At 45.1% G+C, this 19,851-nt stretch overlaps 1 protein-coding gene across 2 annotated transcripts in view; it reads right to left on the bottom strand.

The window, feature by feature from the left end:
* Window positions 1–19,851, bottom strand: part of Clybl (citramalyl-CoA lyase) — a 233,793-nt gene that overhangs the window by 176,529 nt on the left and 37,413 nt on the right. The gene's annotated exons all lie outside the window — the stretch shown is intronic.

Here is a 19,851-nt window from a genome sequence, read left to right as displayed (position 1 = left end):
TTGTAAAAAATGCTCAGGGAACACTAGGCAGTTTTAGGTATTCCTGAGAAACATGTTTTTCCTCTTCTGCTCTCTCTTTGAAGAGGGGCCGTCCCTAGCATTTCCTCTTTCTGACCTCCGCCACTTTGGAGTGCTTCCCTGCCTGCTTAGGCTGTAAAACGACTCCTAGAAACATCATTTAGATTTCCTGGTGCCCAACAGCACGGCTCTGTTTCTGAAATGGTGGCAAAAAACGAAACAACACAACAACAACTAAGTATACCATGGCCACCCTCTACAGTGTATGTTTGGGAGACTTTTTAATTTTTCTTTTTTCTTTAACAAATGGAGGAAAACTGTTTTTAAAAGAAATATAGGAGGGTGAAAGGGTAATAGAAGAGGATGTGTGTAACCAACGCACATTATGTACACATATGAAAACGTCACAATGAAGTTCATCTATCTGTAGCATTAATAGATACTTTAAAAAGAATAAATATATTTTTGTGTATTTTATGACATTTTAAAAGAATCCTATTTTAGCCAGACTACCCTTTAACTGAAAAACATCATTCATCTACGATATGACGATTATAATTTTTGCCCATAAAATACAGAGGGAGTAATTTTCCTATTTTACTGTTATGCTACAGTTATGTGACACATTACAGTATTTTACAAACACATGGATGCTGAGCTATCATAAAACTAAGACTCATGCAATTGGGAACCAAAAGAGAGACTGCCCATTATCACCTTATCGCGTTACTAATTTTGGTCATCTTTTAGAGGTACCATAAACAGTCCAGACTTCCTCAGTCTTGCAGTCACAACTTTAGCCATTTTGCAGATCAGATGAATTTGCTAACATATAAGTCACAGGCAGTTTTTAAAAAGCTGGCACAATATACCACATGAGGAACATATGCATTTATCATTTCTTCACCTTTAAAACCAAGCCAATAAACCCTACTGGAGAACCCTTTCTAAGATCATGTATAGCAGTATCTGAAAAGGCACACTAAAATGATGACGTGCTTAGCTATCTTTAATAATTACAACGATTACTTAACATCCCCATAGAATGAGCACTGAAAAACAAAGTGACAGCCAGGCATGTGTCACCCATCTTTAATCCCAACAGAGGCAGAGACAGGTGGATTTCTGAGCTCAAGGACAGCCTGGTCTACATAAGGTCCAGAAGAGCCAGGCTACACAGAGACCCTGTCTCAATGCCCCTTACTCCCCACATCCAAAAAAATTTTTTTCTCCAAATCTCTCTTATTTGATTAAACAGACACAATTTTACAGATTATTTTTTAAATGGCATTTCACAGATGGATTTGAAGTACCGACCTCAGGGCATCACATGACCCCAGAGAAAAATCGTCTCTGCAGTGGACAGATTTTCAAATGCAAAAGCAAACATTAAAATTGCTCAGAAACTTTATTTCCCCAGAAAGCTACTCTGGCCAGTCCGGAGCTCTCGAAAGCCACGAGAACCCTTGTCCAGGTGGCACCTAGCTCACATATAGGACATTGATTTATCTAAGTGCTGGTGGCCAAGAGTTACAATCTATTTAGGTCACTTAACTAAAGCAAATGTTGAGACCATTGACTTTCTCTTTCCCCTTTAAGTTTGGAAAATAAATCAGAAAGGGCTTTCGAAGGACCAAAGCTCTTCAAGACATCCCTGAAGAGTGAACTTACACTGCTTATTAGAGTTTCTTTACATCTGTGGGTTTGCCTCTCCCTGTGTCACCTGCAGTAAAAGAAGTGGGCTCCTCCTTCACGCTCCTGGCCTCTTCCCCCCTTTCCTAGCCTATTCAGGCCTGCAATGCTCTGCAGCTTGGCTTTAGTGAAAATGGAGCTGGTTGGGTTGTCTCTGAGAGGTGCCAGCTGGCTTCTGCACAAAGGTGACAAGCTTTCTTTGTTTGTTGCTAATCCTTTTGGCTTTCTTAGTGTCCCTAAGTCACACAGACACACACCAGGCAGTTCCATCAGGTGGACACAGTATTGATGCTGGCAGCATGGTGCCCGCATCCCTAGGCATATGCCCAGCTGCACAGCCTCTTTCAGTGGGCACTGGAGAAAAGAGGTCGGTTACACTGGACATGCACTGGTTCTGTGGCCCAGCAGTGGAATGTGAGGACACACTCGGCCACGGGATGGAGTGTGGGCAGCCATGTAGACTGCAGGAAAGAGTGACAAGCAGTAACGATCCAGGGAGAGGCACCACAGCGTCATTCTCCCTTGCTCAGGTAAAATGCCCTAATCACGCGGCACTCGCTCAAGGATGCCAACCGGAAAACGGTATTATTTATACCCATGCGTGTGGGTGGCATCAAATGACGACTGTTTGCTCCCGTTTCATACGCTGTTCAATCAATGGTGCACATTTTCAGGGCTTACAGAGTAGAAGAAAATATTCCCCTTAGGGTTTTGCCTGAGCAACTCAGTGTGAGCTTAGAGAAGGGGAGTGTTCGCGTGTTCCTTGACAAATCATTTGTGTTTCAGTGTACTTGAGGAGCTTCATGGAACACAGCTCTAAAGAAAATGCTTCGTGTCCTGTGTGCTGCCCAACATTTTTTTCTTTGTACCTACAGGGTACCACCTTAGGTCTCAGTATAAGTCACTGAACAGCAGCCTGTTGACAAGTAAAAATCAGCAACAATGCACACTACAAGAAAGCACAAGGCTAATGAACGAACCAACGAACAAACAAAGAAACATCCTCTGCAACCTGAAAAAAAAAAAATCGTAACAGTGTTTCCTTAACCCTTACCCAAACTCCTGTAACACTCAGGGTGCCAGAGGCAGAGTTTATAAAAGTGCTGTACTTTATAAATTATTAAATCAGATGGTGGCGTTAACCATTCATCAGGCTGTCCAATAAATCTGTATTTTGCAATAAGATGGCTTCTCAAATTTGTCACTAGCAATATTGATGCAAAAAGTTGGCCTTTTCTTTAAAAATCTTTGTTTGTCTTATTATGACTATTGTCTGGAAAAGACAATGTTTTAATGAACTGGACACACACAGCTATTTCTGTAAAACGCAAATGAAACAAAGTATAAAGGACACACAGTAATGCAGTTCTGTGACCCCAGTAATTCCCAAGACACCAGAAGAAAGCTGGAAGCTATTTTGGCTCAAGAGAATTGATAAAATTGTGTTCCTTTAAAAAAAAAAATTAAGTATTTTAAACTATTGAGAGCCCACATAAGACTTCCAAAAAACCTAAATGCTCACATTTAGTCAAGCTCCTGAAAATCACACGGCACCAGTCTGTCTATGTTGGAACAGGCTTTCCATAAGCCAGAACCTCGCAAACTTCTGGGGCTTTTAGGGAACCCAACACAACCAGAACAAAGTGCCTTATGAGAACAAAACCCACAAGGAGAGGTCAGGGAGCCACGCAGACCAGCAGAGCCCTTCTTCCCAATTTGGGGTCATTCTCCCCCCAGCACTGATTGGTTTCCCCATAAATTCCACCCTGGCTCCTCCCTTCAGCTGCCTCGGAAACACTTGAACGGCCTCCTTGCTCCACAAAAGTTTAGTTTGCTGATTGGGTCTGAAACAAAGGGAAGACAGCGGGGGCCGTTTATGGGGGGCGGGGGAGGCTGCCGGGCTATTGTGCTCCAGCGGCACCCACAAGCTGTCAATTCTATTTTAACATCGTTAATAAGACTGTTAACACATCAGACTTTGTTTTAGAGACCTTGAAAACACCAACACACTATTAAACGGCCCACCTGAAATAAAATAGTATCCACTTTGGAAGACTCGAAATCATATTGAGAAAGAAAGAAAAAAGTCGCTAAAATGAAAAGGCCAAAGAAAGAAAAAAGGAAGAATCGTGGCTAAAAATGTGTACAAAGTCCTCGAGTCCTGGAACTCTTTTGTTTGATTATTTTGATCATGTTGTCTTGGGGTTGCAGGTGTTCAGAATCAAGAAGTTATATCAAAATGATAGGACTCTGAGGAGCGTAGGCCAAACAGGATGACAAGTTTGATAGAATATTTAAAATGAATATTTGGCCTGACAGATTAAGGACAGTTAATTCTGCTGGGAAACAAAATAATAAAAAAAAAATCTTTTGATCTCAGAATTAAAGAATTAGGAAGCAATCCAATATAGGAGAGATGTTCCTACTCCAAGGCTTACTCCTTTTTAAAAAAACAAAACATTTTTTCTTTGCTCAAGATTAGAAATTGAGACTGTCCAACAAAATAAAATGTTTGTGCCTAAAATTAAGAGACCCGGCTTGATACTCAACATTTAACAATAAATATCACTAAAGGAGAAACTGCTTCATTTGAACGTTGTTGTGGAAATGGATGTTTTATTAAACTTTTTTTCTATTCAAACAATAAACTTCTTACAGGATGGTCTAATAAATTTATAATTGATAGTAAACTATCCACTCATTCATTGTAAAACAAACAAACAAAAAACAAAAAACTATCTTAAAAACCCACAATGCATTGTAAGAAATTTGTAACAATGTAAGTATCTGAAATCTAAAGACTGAATAGAGGTTTTTGGGATTGCGCTCAAGCAATTTATTTTCCAACCAGCTTTAACACAGCAAAATATACAGTTACATGTATGTGTTAATTTTATAGCCCATGATTTAAAGCAATGATCATTTAATACTCTTGCCAGCAGAGGAAAATTAAAAACATCATTTTTTAAAAAAAAGAAATTCAAAGTCAAATCACAGAAAAGAGTTATATAGCTTTTAGAAAGGGGGTTAAAAAAGAAAAATTCTAGGAATATTTAAATATTTGAACTATTGAGTCCAGCTGTTGGTAGGTGGCCAGCGGTGTGTTAGGCCTGAATGAAAAGACGAGAGAGATTGTTCACAAAGACGTTAATGAGAGAACACAGGGGTATAAACCCAAGGGTGAATTTGGAGGCCACTCCAAAAGCAGTCCCGCATCACACACAATTCGGCGATTGTCAGAGGACCAATGAGCAGGAGCTGGTACAAGGCCAGGGGACTCAGGTGACATCGTGAAGGCATTAATCACCACACATTTCTAGAAGTGGAAACTGAGGCAGTTACCCTGAAGGAGGACCAGGGTGAAATAATATTTAGCTATCTCTAGCCCCTGCCTTTCCCAAACACAATGCTGGCTTTGCCTCTCGGACCCCCTCCAGTCTTTCATGCTTTAGATACACACATTTCAATCCGAGTATTTCAGTTGCTATAACAACTCCATAAAATTGTTCTCAGATGTCCTTTTTAATCACATCAGTTTTTAAAAGCTGCAAGCTTCAGTGGCGTGCCTCCATTTCCTCCTCTCCTGCCTGCCTCACGAGGAGCCTGGGATTGGCTTCTTTCGCTTGAACACCTGTAACGTTACCTTCTCCTCCCTCTCCACAGGCCAAAGAGACGCCTTTAAAAATGTGTTTGCACACGGCCTTATTATCAAGGTTTTAGACCCAGGTGACAGAGTGGCCAGAACGGGTTCGGGACTCACCAGGGAGACGCTGCTGCCATGCTGGCCTGTGCAGTAGGCCTTGCCCAGACAGCTGCATTTCTCAGTATCAATTATTTATGCCACCAAACAGGTTTTGGATAGAAGGCTGGCAGTTTTAATTGGCTTCTAGTGACTACACAGGCACAGGGCCTCCAAAATATTACCTACCTTCAGACAGGAAAACAAAACCAGCCTAGTGTGTGACTGACTCAACCTCGTGCGTGCATTTTAAAATTATTCTGAGATGTTTTGGGCAAGGCCAGTAAAGAAGAAAGCACAGCAGCCCTGGCATCCGAAAAGAAACTACTTTTGCCAACATCAATAACCAAAACAATGGAAAAGAGAACACCAAAACAACAAGCGGGGGTGGGGGCGGGGGCTGGGGGGATGTGTGAGAAATTCAAGCCAGGCTCTCTGCATATGTAGTGAGAGCCAGGCCCTTCCCAGTGAGCAGGGAAATACACAGATAAGAAGACAAAAGGCCTTGCTGGGGCTGTTCGGGTCACAATCGAGGTTAAACGCAGCAGATGGGAACCTGTGAGAGTCCACTTCATGGAACTTTAGGATACTCCAGTGTAAAATCAAATGGGGAACCAAAGGCCAGGAAGTTAGGGTGTCCAAGGTTACTTCAATCTTCTAATGGCACTATGAGTTTAATACATATATATATATAATATATGCATATTTAATACACACACATATATGTATATGTAATGCAATGAGAGGAGGGAAAAGTCCAATATAATCCCCATCTGCCAAAATTAAAACGCAAGATAAACAGCAACTACATAAATACTGGTTATATTTAAGGAAGGGCCCCAAACAGACTCGATATAAAAAGTTAGAACTTTTACTTCAAAAAATACTAGCGACTTTTTTTTGTGTGGCCACTGAGGGGGGAATCTCTTTTAATTATGTCAAAAGCAAAGAGAAGGGGTAGGTTCTTCACCTTTGAATACTAAATGAGGGAACAGCGGCATCAAAGACTTCCCTTCATCTGTTTTGCCTGAAAAATTAATAGGCTTTACCAAGTCCTCGAATTGCAAAAAGCTGGAATTGCAGAAACCTCAAAGTGCAAAAAAAAGAAGCCGGGTGACACCCACAGTCCCCGGGACAAAATGCAGCCGGGAAGAGGGAGCTTGCCGTGGAGGGTCGGTCGCTTGATTTGGGGAAGGGGGGTCTCTGTCGCTGTTGTTGTTCCCTGTCCACAACGAGGCAGAGGAGACCGTCCACCGAAACTCTTCAGGGCTAACCAACCGTGCGTCCCGTGTCCTGCCTCTTCTCTGTGCTGTCCATCTCCCTACCCTGCCTGAAGCAGATGCTGGAGGCTGGCTGGGGACAGTAGGAAGGCCTGGCCACCCAACCCCGCAGTTTCAAAAGGACGTTGAATGGCCTGAGGATGAGCCTGTGGAAGGAGGTCTGGAAAAGGCGTCAAGTCAGCATTCCTGAGGCCTAGGCCTCCGCCCTGCCTTTCTTTTCTCTCCTGCAAGGGGGAGGTGGGCCCAGGACTTCAAAGGGGAAAGTTTTGGGGTGCCTGGAAGGTCTTCTCTAGTTCACACTCCTTCTGGCAACAGGGTGGCCTCTGAAGGTGGATATTTGTGTCTCTCTCTTAAAGAAACTCCACAGTAATTTCATTTCTAGAATTAGCAGCTGGGTGTTGGAAAAGAGAGAGCAGGAGGGGGATGGGACAGTCACTGTCCAGGCTTCTGCTTCTCCATTCAAACCCTCATCCCAAGGTGTCTTGGTCCACACTGGTCCAAGAGGGCTGGGAGGGCCCAGAGATGACATATTATTACCAAAGGACAGAAGCTAGAAAGCCCCCACTCAAGAGCAGGAAAAGCTAAAGAGAAAAGTCACAGAAACGTGGCGATGAACGGAGATCCTTCTAAACACATTCCCTTGGCTGAGGGGCTGGGGAGTGGGTTGGAGAGATGTGTTAAAACCGCTATTTACAGATGAATGGAAGCGGAGCTGCTCAATTCTCTCAGTGACAAATCTTAATTGCTCAAAACAAAGCCAGTTTCCAAGGGCCTGGCACTTCGAAGGTCTCATCTTTGCCTGCAACTCACAGAACAAAGCTCTACATCTAGTATTTCCATAAAAAAAAAATAATGAACTACGGCAAGTTTACCTTAATCTGTTTCTAAGGGTTTAATTTCTTCCCAGCTCCCAGTTAGGTTAAACCTACATAATGTCATCATGACAGTCCATTTATTTTAGTCTTTTTAGAGAGAAGGGATGAGAGAGACCTATGTGTTATTTCTTAAAAGGTGGATCAAAATCTGAATTTCAAAGAATAACATTACTAAGCAATTACATGGGAAATCTAGAAGGCCTTCTGAGAGAACTATCAAAAAACAATATTTGTCTAGAATTCGAGCATTAACGGCCCTGACACAGCAAAACCATTGTATTTTCCACAACTTTTGTTTTGCTCTATACAGCTGTGTTTTCACAGATGTCAAGCCATGTGTCTCCACCAAAAGGTTTAGCCCTCCCTTCAGAAGCGAATGCTGATCAAAGGTTCAAACGCAGAAATACAAGCCCCCTTTCCCCTCTGGAACATGTTTTTATTTTTCCGAAGTGGCTGCAAACCAGAATTCCCATCTGCTGTCCTGCGGCACCCAGGTTAACCTTAGCAGTGGGGCTCAGAGCACTGTTATCTCAGCTAAGAAGGGCAGAGATGAAGCAAGCGCGCCTTCGTTCGCCAGGAGAGCCCCTCCCCAAGATGTCCACTCAGCTCAAAGAGAATTGAGCCAGGCAGGAGCCGAATCCATTTTAGGTGATGTTAGAAATTAATTTTTCCTTGCCTCTAACGTCAGAACAGATTTGTGAGGTCGGGATGGGTTCTGCTCTGATTGCATACCAACTTGTAGAAAGAAAAAGCATGTGAGGTCTCCTTTCTCCCCCCTTCCTCCCACCCCAGCAATACACAACAAGAATATGCAACTGACGCTTGGCTCATTTGAAATCGTCTGACAATAGAAAATGACCTGATAAAACAATATTAATCTCAAATATATTACATTTTACTAAGCTACAGTTCTGAATGGAAATGTTTTTAGACGTCCCGCTGACCTGCTATTCTTTTTAATAACCCCCTCGCCCTCACTTCCTATTCTTCCCTCTGAACATATCTTTGAGATGACCAAAATAGAAACAGGTAAGTTTCTGTATGCAAAAATGGGCTCAGGGCTGCGTAAGCATTAGATCCAGAGAAGAGCGAACACAGGGGAAGGCAGAGGACAGGGTTTTAAGACCTTTGGAGGTATTTTTGCCAGGTTCTTAAGATCACTGGGTGAAATGAATTAGAAAGAGACACGTATCTGTCTACCTGCATCTCTGCAGACAGTGCTTAGGGGATGAATGGAGAAAGACAGGATGGATACAAAGCTTTGGCCAGACCTTCTTGAGATTTTTACAGGCTCCAAAGTGGGAAGTGGCGTGGACTGGTCTGAACACCAGTGTGTGAGTGCCATCTAGTGGCCACCCTAGTACTACAGCATGGTCACCGCACCTACTGGAGGCTGACAGGCTCCTTGGGTCTCCCCACACTGGCTCCACTCTCTCCAGCCTTCCCAACGTCCTAGGCACTCACTGCAGCTTTTGTTGCCCTGATTACAAAATAAACTTTAAAAAAAAAAAAAAACCTGAAGAGCTTCAGAAAACAAAGCAGGATGTGGGATGTGGCCCAAAGTCGCTTCTGACTAGACAAAGTAACACATTGTTAGATTCCACCACTGAAGCCGCTCAAGGGCAACACAGGGAAGGTTAAATCAGCCATTTCTACCAAGGAGTGGCTTTGACCGTATCTGAAGGACGAGTCTATGAAAATGGAGCCCTGCCATTCACAGCTGCCCTTCAGATGTTAGCTGATCAACCTTACTGAGGAAAAGCTCCCTGCCTGGGCACTCTGAGGTCCTCTACACGTTAACTCATGCAGCTAGACTCGTGGGCATCTGGGAAGAGAACTCAGCCATTTCAACTACTTCAAATGCCTGGACGTAAGCCCCACGGCGGGCAGAGCGATCCACCAAGATGTCCTTTCCTGGGATGACGGGAACCTGTCCCCCAGCTTTGCCAAGCACAGCTCTGAGTGTGGGGTATTCACCACTGGGCAGCAGGTGGTCCGAGAACTCCCTGCCAGGCACTAGAGGCCATTGCTCCGCCTCCATTCTATGAGTCCCACCTTGGTAAAGACACCTGGACCAGCACACAGTCGGGACAGGAACAAGAGGCGGCACTGTGGCTCCAAGTCATCCTTACAGGGCCGCAGGCAGGGAAGGAGGGCAATTGTCTCTGGAGCAGGGATGGACCTGAACTGGGTTCGGTGGTCCCACCAAGCCTACAAGAACACTCTCGTTCATCCTTCCATTCCCTAAGCCGGCCTCAGTAGGAAAGGAGACAGTGTCATCCCTAAGGCTCCCAGGCAACCAAGAAGGACCAGGGCTCAGTGCACAGTCACTGGCTGACTCATGGTCTGAGGTCCCGGAGGGCAGGGAGCCTCAGCCTGTGAGGATGGGGATGTGGCAGCACTCGGATGGAGGCCTTGTTCCTGAAGGAGGAGGACCCGGGTGCTCAAGAGCAGCTTCTCCTGTGACCTTGGCGGACTTCGTTTTCTTTTCCTTTGAGGTGGGGTCTAGTCATGTGACCCAGGCCAGCCTGCAACTTGAGCTTCTCCTGCCTGGGCCTCCTAAGTGTTGAGATTATAGATGTAAGACTATACACACTAGGACCTAAAATGCTACTTAATTTAGCATGGTGGCATGCCCTCCCTTCTGGTTCATCTCTGGTCGAGAGGGAGGCATTGGCTCTGCCCACTCATGCTCACCAATGCCTTCACAGAGCACTTAAATAACAGACAGCTAACATGACTTGAGTCTTTCAGAGTGAACAGGCACACCACTGGAAGAGACAGACCACAGTAGAAAGGACCCCTCAAAGGCAGAGGTTTGCCTTGGACTGACCTGGGCTGATAGGATGGTGAAGGTTCCAATCCCAGGGTCCCTCCTCTTCATAGTTCCTAGCTCAGACCCATGTGGATGTAACATACCCCCAAACCAGCTCCCCTCACCCAGCTTCCCAAGTGTGGAAAGGAGGCAGGAGAGCCCATGGGTCTTTACTCTGCTAAGTAAGGAACCTCCTAACGTCACCTGAATCTGGATGCAACCAGACGACAACACCTGGCTGAGATGTGGTCAGTGAGAACAGAAGGACTCTGTGGCTCTTAGGATGGAGCAGGCCCCACATGATGGAGAGGACCAAACACCCAACTCATGTAAGATACCCTGTGAGCAGAGGGAACAGAGCCCCAGGAGGATTGGGCTGCACCTCCTCCCATGGCGTAGTGATGAACAAAATCTCTAAAGTCATTGTATTTGGGGGCCTTTGACCATAGCCCTCAGAACATATCCGGTTTATACACTAGTTATCAGTATGAATGGAATGGGTGCATGGATACATGCTTAGTGTATCGTACTTGAACCTGCTCAGGAGAAACAAAGCTGATCTGTGACAGAGCTGTGCCTGCCACAGTGAGATCCCAAGGTAAAAAAGCCAGAGGTGGCATGTGCCTGGAACCTCACAACCCAAGAAGCAGAGGCAGGGGCGTCACAGAGCAAGCTCAGATCCAGCCTTAGTTGTTCAGTGAGACACTGTCTCAAAAGGAAAAACAGGGCTGGGGAGGTAACTCAGCAGGTGGGAGTGTGGCTTGCTCTTCCAGGGACCAGAGTTCAAGGCTAAGCACCTACATGTGTGAAAAACATTCATGCACATAAAATAAAAATAAGCAAATCTTTAAAAATATTCGTACGTCCCCATAATCATGGACACTTGTTTGGCTGTTCACCTACACTGTATGAGAAGCTGTCTGGTCACTTTCTCATTTGACTGGTGTTCCACTGGCCCTTTGGTTTATTCTTCCTCTGCGCTAGTGTTTATTTATTTTTGCTTTTATTTTTGTGAGGGGTTTGTACATATGAAGGCCAGAGAACAACCTGAGGTATCACATCTCAGGAGTCATTCACTTTTTTGGGGACACAGGAGACAGAGTTTCTCACTGGCCCAGAGCTTGCCAAGCAGAATAGGGTGGCTAGTGAGCAAACCCCAGGAATCTGCCAGTCCTCCTTCCCCAGGGCTGGGATTACACGAGTGTACCACTAGATCTGTTTTGTTTTGTTTTGTCTTGTTTTCTGAAACGTGAGTTCTGGGGATGAAACCTGGGTGGAATATAAACTTTTACCAACTATATTACCTCCCAGTACTCTTTATGGATGCTTTATTTTGTTTTGTTTTAAATTTTTCCCTTTATTATTTTTCTGTATATGGGTATCCTGCCTGCATAACACCTGTGTACCATGTACATGCTGTGTTCAGAGAAACCAGAGGAGGGCATCAGATACGCTGGTACTGGAGTCACAGACAGTTATTAGCCATCATATGGGTGCTGGGAACTGAGCCTGGGTCCTCTGGGAGAGTAGCCAGTGTTGTTAGCTGCTGAATTGTCTCTCTAGCCCCAACATTTACAGTGAAACATCATTATTTCAGGCACCCTGACAGGACCAGCAAAGAAGCCTCAGATGGACATGCACCTGACAAGATGCTTCCTCCGCATCAACAGTGGGTTGGCAGCAGGTCTAGGACCCCACAGTTCTGATGCTCTCTGCTCTAGTGCCCGCTTCTCTCAAGCAATGCTCTTTATTCCTGGTGTCGGCCTCAGAGCAGAAGTTTCTTAGCTTGTAGCTGCTTATCCCTGCTCTTTAAAGCAAGGTTCACGCAGGCTGGCTATTAGTCAAAGGTAGACCACTTGTAGGATCAAATGCCCTGGGTTCTATCTCCAGTTCCAGGAAATAAGGATATGGAAGTGCAACATCCACCATGACACTTTCATTCCAGAACACCCACATCCCATTCCAAAACACCCACATCCCATTCCAGAACACCCACATCCCATTCCAAAACACCCACATCCCATTCCAGAACACCCACATCCCATTCCAAAACAACACCCACATCTCATTCCAAAACAACACCCATAACCCATTCTGGAACAGCCACATCCCATTCTAGAAAAGATACATGCTTTTCTGAAACACCTATATCCCATTCCAGAACACCTACATCCGTTTTTGGAACACCTACAGACACTTCCAGTTGCCTTTACAGGTATCTAAAAACCCCGAGTCCACAATCCAAGGCTCCTCACAGCCTGATCCTGATCCACTCTCACTCCTCACCACTTCCCTACACAAACCCTTTCTCTTCAGGGTGGACTTTCTCTCTCACTAGCCCAGGCTCTTGTCACTTGCTTACACTGGCCCATCTTCCCCAGGGCCACCCTCTGCTGTAAGCAAAGTCTACTCATCCTGGGAATATTACAGTCACACATGACTTCATGGAGATACATTCTCAGGCATGGGCCATTAGCTACTTCGTCATTGTTCAAAAATTCATACTAATGCAACTACGATTACTACATTGTCACAAGGTCATTTAACTTATGGGACCACCATTGTACATGTTGTCCATGGTTGACAGACTCTTCATCTGTAACCCATGTGTTTACGCACCCACATTCATGACTGCAACTCTTCCCATGGTACTGTCCGTCACGTGGGTGTTCTGCACAGTCCTACCTGCAGAAAGGTAGCCATCATTTGGCTGTGACTGATTCATCAAGAGAAGCATGTTTCAAGGGCAGCTTTGTCTCCCGGGCCCTAAAGCCTGTCTGTTCCTTTAAGTGGCCTCACTCACATGTGTGGAGGGAGATAAAGCAGATGTGTGGCATAGGTGGGATTGTTAGGATGCTTATACCCCTTGCCCATCTCATCTACTCATGTCTACACTGTATTCATCCCTACTTCATCCACTGTGTCTACCCTGTACCCTTCCTCACTCCTTCACTCGTCTACTCTACACCTCTTTCCCACCTCATCTACTCATGTTTATGTTATACTTCTTTTCCACACCATCTACTTGTGTCTACTCTGTATCCTCATCTAAGGTCAGTGGCTGCTGGCAAGGCTGGAGTCCCAGGTCTTGCCAGAGAGGTCTACATTTTAATAGAGTACTTCCTCTCCTGCTCCAAATGCTCAAGTCACAAAACCAGGCAAGATAGAAGCTACACATAGAGGTCCACTCTCTTACAGACACCTACTGGCTGCTGACACCCTAAAACCCACTCTGCCTCTTGAGGAATAGCTGCATCCATCCACAGCTCCCGGTCTGCAGCATGCGCAGTTCTGGGGACGGACCCTTCTGAGCATGCTAGTCTTCCCATGGAGTCTGCATCCAGATCACAGTGAAGGGAACCAGCGTGCAGGGCTGTCGGCATGACCAGAGCTGCTTTCCCTGACCCTATGAGCAGGTCCAAACCTTCTAAAACAGATCTCTCTGCCTAACTGAGTTAGAGCTTTAACTGTCCAAGAGCCACAGACTCCTACTTCATTTGAAAAAACATTTTTCCCCCAGGTGGTGGTGTACTTGGGAGGCAGAGGTAGGCTTTTTGAGTTCGAGGCCAGCCTGGTCCAAAGATCGAGTTCTAGGACAGCCAGAGCTACACAGAGAAACCTTGTCTTGAAAAACCAGAAATAAACAAAAACATTTTTCCATCTTTGTCACATGCTCTGCACCAGGGTAAGTGCTGGGATTTCAAGCAGGTATAGAAGCAACCCTCTAAGAGGTTTAATCATGTTTTAATCAATTGTGTGTGTGTGTGTGTGTGTGTGTGTGTGTGTGTGTGTGTGTGTGTGTGTGTGTAAAACCTTGTGGGGTTTTGTTGTTAGTTGGTTGATTGGTTGTTTGGTTGGTTTGAGACAGTCTCATGCTATTGGCCAGGCTAGCCTGGATCTTATGGCAATCCTCTTGTCTCTGCCTCCCACGTCCTGGAATTACCGGCATGTGCCACCATGCCTAGCTAGAGGGTTTACTTTAATGGGGACATCAGAGAGTACAAAGAGAAATGATCACCCATGAGCAAAGCAGAAAACAGGGGCTGCATTGGCAGCTGTCAGTTAACGTGAGTGTTTAGGTTGTCACAGAGAAAGGGACACCAGGTTAATCGATCTCACCATACCAGAAGTGGGAGGGGGGCTCAATAGGCAGAAAAAACAGAGCAAGCCACAGAAAAGAGAAAGGAGTCCTGGAAGTGGCCTCCGTGGTAAGACTCTTCATGCAGGAGTCAGGGAGATGCAATGGAATGGAGAAGAGTCTGGAAAGACAAGCTGAGGTCTAAATGGAAAGGACACTAAACAGTCACAGAAGGCATTCTGCGTGTGTGTGTGTGTGTGTGTGTGTGTGTGTGTGTGTGTGTGTGTCCACACATGACATGTGGAAGTCAGAGTACAACTTGTGGGAGCTGGTTTTCTCCTTCCAGGGATCAAACTCGGGTTGTCAGGCTTGGCACCTTTACCCACCAAGGCATCTCACTGCTCCTAAGACGTGATGACAGACAGTTTCTATGTCGCTGGACCAACACCTGAGGCTTCTATTATTATCCTTATTGCTCCCCTCTTTCATAAAGAATCACACAACATTTAGACATAAGTCTTTTATCCTTGTTTCAAACTATCTCTGCCCTTCCCCCCTTTCAGGAGCAAATCCGTGAAATCTGCCAAAGAAATGGCGGTTGCGTTCTTCGCGTCTACGCCACTGTTACACCAGCTAGCTTTTCTACCCTCACGACACGCTCTGCTCTTCAGGACCATCCTTGCACTTGGACCATCATATTAGTGTACTAGTATTTTAATTAAAAAGGATCTCCGGGCATTATTGTCTTAGCTCAAAGTGAGCTGGCACCAACAACAAAGGATGCTATAAATGGAGCAACACAGAATGCGAGTGGAAAATAGGAGTGAAACTGTGGTTTGGGAAAAAAAAACAACACTGTTTAGTGCCCAGAAACAGGACAGACTGCGTAGCGTCTGTGCGGGACACAGAGCTAAAGCATCATTGTGTCACATCACACGAGCAGGACCTGTGTCCATCCAAACACCTCCGCTGTCCGAGAAAGGCCACTCCATCCCAGGGCTTTTAATTTGCATTTAATTTGAAAGCATGTGCATTTGGGCATCCTAGACAATTTTTACTAATTTAACTCTCCTCTAATCATTAATAGTTTTAATTGATGGGGTTGGTTAGATTTATGAATGAAATATGAATATAAACATATATACATCCTTATGTTCAAACACAGAACATTTCAAAGTCCAACCTGCAAACATAAAACCACGTGACACATAAGACTGAGCTGGGAAAAATGTTACTTCCGCGCATTTTTAAAAACTGCTCATTTAAAAAAAAGCTACCAGTGAAGCTAGATGACTCATTTTCAATTACTAATAGAAGGAAGTAGTGAGAATACATTTGACCAGGATGTCAGTACAGGCTTATAAAGAGTCCAACCATCAGAAATGGTGCAATCGCCTGTACCAGGCACTCCTCTGTCTCAGAGGCAGAGAGAGCCTCAGCTGTCATTCCTCAGAACCCAGCCTCCCTGTTTGGTGAGACAGTGTCTATCACTGACCTCGAGCTCACCAAGTGGGGTAGGCGGGCTAGGCAGCCAGCCCAGGGACCTGCCTGTGTCTGGCTTCCCAGCGCTGGAATCATAACCGTTCACATAGGGTTCTGGGGACCAAACTCAGGTTCTCATGCTTATAGACGTGACAAGTAAGTCATACCCCAGATACCCTTTTTTAAGATTTACTTTTATATATTTATTTGGTGTTTTGTTTGTTTGTTTGTTTTTTGAGACAGGGTTTCACTGTGCAGGCCTGGCTGTCCTGGAATTCACTCTGTAGACCAGGCTGGCTCGAACTCACAGAGATCAGCCTGCCTCTGCCTCCCGAGTGCTGGAATTAAAGGTGTGCACCACCACACCTGGCTAGATTTATTTTTATTTTTAATTATACATATGAGAATTGTATGTGTGAGGGGGTATTGTACAGACATGTGAGTGCAATTGCCTGTGGGAGCCAGAAGAGGGCGCCAGACTCTCTGTAGCTTAAGTAATAGGTGGTTGTGTTGACATATCTGGGTGCTGGGAATGGAACTTAGGGTCCTCTCCAAGAGCAGTACACACTCTTAGCCACTGTCTTTCCAGCAGACCTGACTCCTCTTTAAGACAAGGTCGTGCTATGTAGGCATGGCAGGCTCAGCACTCACACAGAGCCCAGGCTGGCCTCAAGGTCACACCCTCAGCCTCCCAAATGCTGGAATCACAAATGTGAGCCACTACACACAACTTTTATGAAATTCTCGGGCTGTCGGCACTTCTGGCCATTCGATCTGCTCTGAGACACATATCTGTAATAAACAGGAGCCCCCAAAGAGGGAACACAGACAATCCCATAAATCAGATTATCGACATAACATGTGGGTGGCAAGGAGTCTCAGACACCAGGCCTGACAAGAATACTGCTTCAGAATCCAAAGAACAATGGACCATTAACTATGGTGCTTGGTAACCATCTCACCTATAAATTCACTTCGAGAAGAGGTGGGGTCCAGGAAAGCCGAGCCATGCAGAACTACTGTGCACTCAAGCCTTCGGAACAGTCAGTGGTGTTGGGATTTTTGTCTCAGGACTGTAGAGTTAAAGGCATGGTCCTGCCAATTGTGAGCTGCCCTCTCTCACACAGACCACCCACAACCATGGATTTTCCATCTGGTGAACAAAACAGACAGCTCCCTAATTATTTCTGAAAAGGATTTTTTCCCCGTAACATACTTTTCTTTATTTGTCTGTGACCTGGAACTTAACAGAAAACCTCATGCATGCCAACTTCATTTCTTATAATGAAACATTCTATTTTATTATTTTAACTGGTGTTTGGGGTTTTTGTTGTTGTGTTTTTTTGTTTTTGTTTGTTTGTTTTTGGCTCTAAGATGGAAATTATTACCCCAAGATCCAGCACATCAAACACAATTCCCAACACAATTCCAACCAACAACTGTTTTCTTTGAACAGAGAATACCCTGTTTAAATGCGAACCACTGAAGTGTTCTGCTCACAACCAACAGGATGGAAATCGGAGGGAAATTATTTGCAATCGTTCTCAACTGGGCACCCATACTGCTAGTGTCAAAATCTATGGCTTTTCCAACAGGATGGCCACCTCTGCCAAAAGCATGCTCAGAAATGCCAACTGTAATTAAAATCTGGCACCTGTCTTGGGCGCCAAATTTGCTTCTAATGTCTCCATGATGAAATGTGTCTCAGCTTTGGAGGATGTATGATATTTCTTGCCCTCTGCCCTTCGGAAAAACACTCTAGCATGAAAATAATTGACGGCTGTTATCCCCAAAATTACTTTTCCCCCATCTTAACTCTGATGAATCTTCTCTGCTTTCTTCCTCAGAATCTGTTTGTTTAATTGATCCTAAGAGAAATCAGCATACACCCTTCCCCACATTTTGTTTTTACAGCCCTTAGGGAAAACAGGCACCGATAGTCTTCCTCCTGGGGCTGCTTTTGGAGAGCTGGAGTGTAATATGGACTGACTGCACAAGATTTACATACTGCTGAATTGAGACACAGACTGCCTTCCCTAAGCAGGGTTTTTAAAGTAGTAAATACACTCCATGGTGTGTGTGTGTGTGTGTGTGTGTGTGTGTGTGTGTGTGTGTGTGTGAACTGAGAGCCTTATATACTTTCCCACTAAGTTACCCCTAGACCAGGACCAATAAATCTATTTTATTTGACTGGTTTTTTAAATAGAATTTCACTCTATAGCCAAAGATGTCCTCAAACTCATGGCAATCCTCCTGCCTCAGCATCAGATTACTGAAATTACAGACATGTGCCACAATGCTCAGCTTATGAAGAACAAAAATCTGGATTTGATACACATTGCCACTGTCCCTTCTCATGCCATCTACCCAGAAGCTTGTGTCCCATCAACTCTTCTGTTGAACTCCAAATCATACTGAGGCCTTTGTGTTTGGCTTTGGTTGTTAAGGGATCTGTAGCCTCTCTCAAGAAGGCATTCCAGAGCTGGGGAGATGGCTCAGTGGGTTACAGTGCTTGCCACACAAGAAGGAGGACCTGAGTTCAAATCCCCAGGACTTACACAGCAGAACTCCTATGAGATCACAGGTGGAGACAGGAATCCCTGGAGGCCTGTGGGCCGACCAGACTGGGATATGCAGCACCAACAAGAGACCCCATCTCAGACAAGGTTGAAGGCAAGGACTGATACCCGAGGTTGTCCTCTGACCTCCACATGTGACGCACATGTGGTACACCCACACCCACACTCACATGCACAAACACAAACACAGATAGTGCACACACACACACAAAGATTTAAAAAAACAAAGCACCAGGAACTTGCCACAGTGCTTCACAGAGCCTCCCAAGCCCTGGACCCCTGGCTCAACACAAGTGTGGGTAGAGCGGTCTGAGGTCCACGTGTGTGTGCAGCATGGTGCCAGCACTCCTGCCCAGGAGACCAAAAGGCCAGCATGTGCAGGTGATCACACAGCAGCTTCACCAGAGCAAAAGGATGCTGCTTGCCATGTTCATCTCAGCACCCCAGGCCTAAGACAAGGCCCAGCACAGAAAGGGTACTTCACACAAGTTGACCAGGAGACAAGCAGCTAGATCTGGTGTGCGCTCACCCTGGCAAAGGGTCAATTACTGTTTCGAGATATTTGTTCACACTGACACTCCAAAACTGCCAATAAAGTTTAACCTTGAATCAGACGGGCTGACCAGAATAGAGGTTTTGGAGGATCCAGGATATATATAGAGAGACACAGGAAGCAGTAGGGAGGGGCTTAGAAAGACTCATAGCCCTTTTGAATCAAGGAAGGAGAGAGAGGAGGTCATTTCTCCGCCACTTCTCTCATCAATCAGCTTTTTTACCCCAATATCTGACTCCCGAGTTTTATTTAATAATAGAACAATCAATATACGTAAATGTTTCGGATTACAAACCACCATAAACGAAGGTGTCCTTCAGAAGCACACCTTGCCCACTCTGTGCTCCCACACTCCCTGCTCAGAGACTGCTGAAAGTACATTTGACTTCCTGCCTCATGTGTAAAATGTGTGCCTCGTTAGTTTAGGACAAGGTCCTGACCAGTTTCATCAAGAAATTGCTTTATGGTGGAGTGTGGTAGCACATACCTTTAATCACAGCACTCAGGCAGCAAAAGCAGGGGGCTCTTTGTGAGTTCAAGGCCAGCTAAGGCTACATAGTGAGACCCTGTCAGAATGAAAGAAAAGAGGGAGGAGGGAGGAATGAATGAATGAATGAATGAATGAATGAATACATTGTGGGGCTGGGGAGATGGCTTAGTGGTCTGGAGTACTCACTGCTCTTGAAGAGGACTCAGGTTCAGTTCCCAGAACCCACTTGATGGCTTACAACCCACCTGTA

Source organism: Peromyscus maniculatus, chromosome 9, assembly GCF_049852395.1.
Source record: "Peromyscus maniculatus bairdii isolate BWxNUB_F1_BW_parent chromosome 9, HU_Pman_BW_mat_3.1, whole genome shotgun sequence".
Taxonomy (NCBI): domain Eukaryota; kingdom Metazoa; phylum Chordata; class Mammalia; order Rodentia; family Cricetidae; genus Peromyscus; species Peromyscus maniculatus.
This window is presented reverse-complemented; position numbering and strand designations above follow the sequence as displayed.